This window comes from Sinocyclocheilus rhinocerous, unplaced genomic scaffold (genome assembly GCF_001515625.1).
Source record: "Sinocyclocheilus rhinocerous isolate Xijiao unplaced genomic scaffold, SAMN03320098_v1.1 scaffold682, whole genome shotgun sequence".
Taxonomy (NCBI): domain Eukaryota; kingdom Metazoa; phylum Chordata; class Actinopteri; order Cypriniformes; family Cyprinidae; genus Sinocyclocheilus; species Sinocyclocheilus rhinocerous.
This window is the reverse complement of record NW_015642528.1, coordinates 2022703-2025888: the sequence shown is the minus strand read 5'-3', so window position 1 is coordinate 2025888 and position 3186 is coordinate 2022703.

Genomic DNA, 3186 nt, shown 5'->3' with positions numbered 1-3186 from the left:
AAAAAAAAAAAAAAAAAAAGGCTGACCAGACCAATACTATGAGTTTGCACTACTTCTCCGTCTTATTTAAAGATACGTGATATTGTTTTATCTGTGTAATAGTACTAAATGGGTCTATAAAATCGCTAAAATTACATAAATATACATGAAAGGCCAGCACCATATCCAGCTTTGCCTACAACATGAAAACAATGGAATGGACCAGACACTTAATAAAAAATTGTTCATTCACTATTTTCCGGTTAGATAAGCCTAAATATGGACAATTTGTTTTCAACCACATGAAAGAACAGACAGGATCATGACAAAATGACATAGAAATCCAATGACAAGTGATGACGCATGTTAATTTATTACAAAACACATTGACACTGACAATATTTTAAAATACCTCTATTTTCCTGTGGCGTTCTAGTGTTTGCTTTCTCTTCACAGTGATTCAATATGAACAAAATGTTGAAATAGTTACTACTGCAGAACCACTGAGCTTTACAAAAAGGAAACAAACAAAAAAGCACAGACATTTACAATCATTTGACTTCAACCCACACAAATACCAGAACAATAATATGAATAAACATCCGCAAATTGAGTAAAAAATAGATTTTAATCTTTTAAATACAACATTTTGGAATACAAATATTGTTTTGTTCTTTACTGTAGTTCTTATTATTACTATTGACTGTTATCACTAGTGTTACTGTTGAGGTTTGATTTACAGTATATCAATATACAGAAAAATGTGAAAACAAACATTTTGGTAAATTCTGGTATTGCTTGCTCATTTACATAAATATACACAGACACACAAAAAACACCTAGCCATGAATTTAATTTATCTCTCAATCATATGTTATGTTCCAAGTCTGACAGACAAAATGGCTTTATATAATGCTTACCATTATGAAAACACTACTGTAATATCATCAATATATTAGAGTTATTATTGACACAAACATTGACATATTTTACAGCGGTCTTTGAATGGACCCACTCATTCATGGTTATGTACACAGTCCATGACATCCCAGTAACCACTTAGGAGAGACATTAACTTCTTGTGTATAAAAGAAAAAAAAAAGCATTTTTCATTTTTGATAAATGCATATAGATTGAATCAAAAAAATTAAAGTTAATATCCCATAAATTCCCTTAACTGGCATAATTTTAAGAAAAAATAGAGAATGTTTTGCAATGATAAACACATATTAGTGCCTGAAATCTGCAATACTATATTGAGTGAAAATGAACACAAGAATATAACGTCCACTGGCTTTCATATGTCTTAAAGTTAGTACTTTAATCACAAAAGGATAAATCTAAAAAACAATTCAATACAAAACAGACATTTCATAACAATCTCCCAAATGAATTGCTTTATTTCAATACCAAACCTGAGGCCAAGCTTCATAGTCTATATGGAAAACCAAAACCTAAACTCATACCATGAGCACAAAACGAGCAACAGAAACTCGTATGATCTCCCAAAACACATCCCCTCAGTATCCTGCACTAAAAACATCTGCAGACCCAGATTAATCCTAATGTTGAGCAGAAATCGGCGTTTGGTATCGGGGCATTTTAACGAGTACGAGTACGAGTACAGGAGACCAGTATCGGTATCGGTGCATCCCTATTATAAATATCAACCTTGGAAGATTCTTTCCCTCTGCGTCTGTGACGGGTATCTGCAGCGAACCCCTTTCAGAGCGCTCATACAATCATTGCTGCGAACAGCATACACTCTAAAAAATGCTGGGTTAAATTCAACCCAGTGCTGGGTAAAATAGGGACAAACCCAGCAATTGGGCTGTTTTTACCCAGCGGTTGGGTTAAATGTTTAACCCAACCTTCTGGGTAGTAACCCAACCGCTGGGTCAAAACAACCCAATTGCTGGGTTTGTCCCTATTTTACCCAGCACTGGATTGTATTTAACCCAGCATTTTTTAGAGTGTACAGTGAAAATCACCCTGAAGATGTGGCGTCACCTCCCAGGTCTAACTCTGTACAATAGTGCTTTTCATTTTTAGTACTTAAATTGGTAAAGAGGCCAAAATGGCAACTGGCTTTACTGCCTCCTGTTTTCACATGTGTAGAATAAACAAAAAAGGTAGAGGAGTTGTAGCACTCTGAACGGAGTATGATTGCATATAATACCAGACGAGCGTCTGCAAACAAACAACTATGAGGAGATCACGCAAACACATCCTAAAACAACCAAACGACGAGTCTCGAAGCGACGGCTCGGGATGAGCCCAAATCGTGAGGCTTTCCAATTTGCATTTAAATGTTGCTCTGCACCACAGAGGCTTTCAGTTTGAATATCACAGAATGAACCTGCGACTGTCCGGCTGCGTCCGTGCACAAATGAAGGATTGTAATACAGAATATGATCTTTCTTCTGAATGACTAAAAATGTCTTTCCAAATGAATTACTCCCAATCATTCACAAGCAGGCCAGTGTCATCTGAAGTATCGAGGACGATATCAGAGGGTCCCACGCCGTCTGAAAAACTATTACAGCAAAAATCAAACTACAGTAGTGGCCTACAGGAGGAAAAAACTCCCCGTTTACCCTGATTTAGATGCACTGTTGGTTCAGTTCAGCATTTATAGTACCCATAATCTCCCATTCACATAATCCATATCCCAAAACGATGACGTTATTATTTTTAAACACTTGGCTAATATACAAAGGACGGCATGGTTTATTAAAATTTACTACAATCAAAAAAACTACTTTGCTATGCGACTACACCACTACTAAATTTCGTTTCGAAGCAGAACGTGGCATGGCAGCCTCTCGTTTTTAAAAACGGCTGACATCAAATGAGTTATGAAATCTTTCATATTGCTTTACGTAGTAATATGATGTCGCAGTATATTTGCAGTATCAGTAAACTGAAATTTGTTTGTCTTGAGCTGTATTTCCTCCTGTACATCTTTACCTATGTGTTGCATATTCCACAAAAAGCTAGCGGGACAAAGTTAAATAGCACTTGTAGTATGGCGAGTGCATTATAAAAGACGTTATTAATAGGGTTGGGCGATGTCTACCAAATTGGCATCGGACGATGTCTACAGTGAAACATTGTGATGGACCATGACATCGGGGGGCGGGGTTAGGGGTGTGCCCGAAGCGTGAAACAAATAACGCGTTATACGGAGCCACTAAAAGGTTAGCC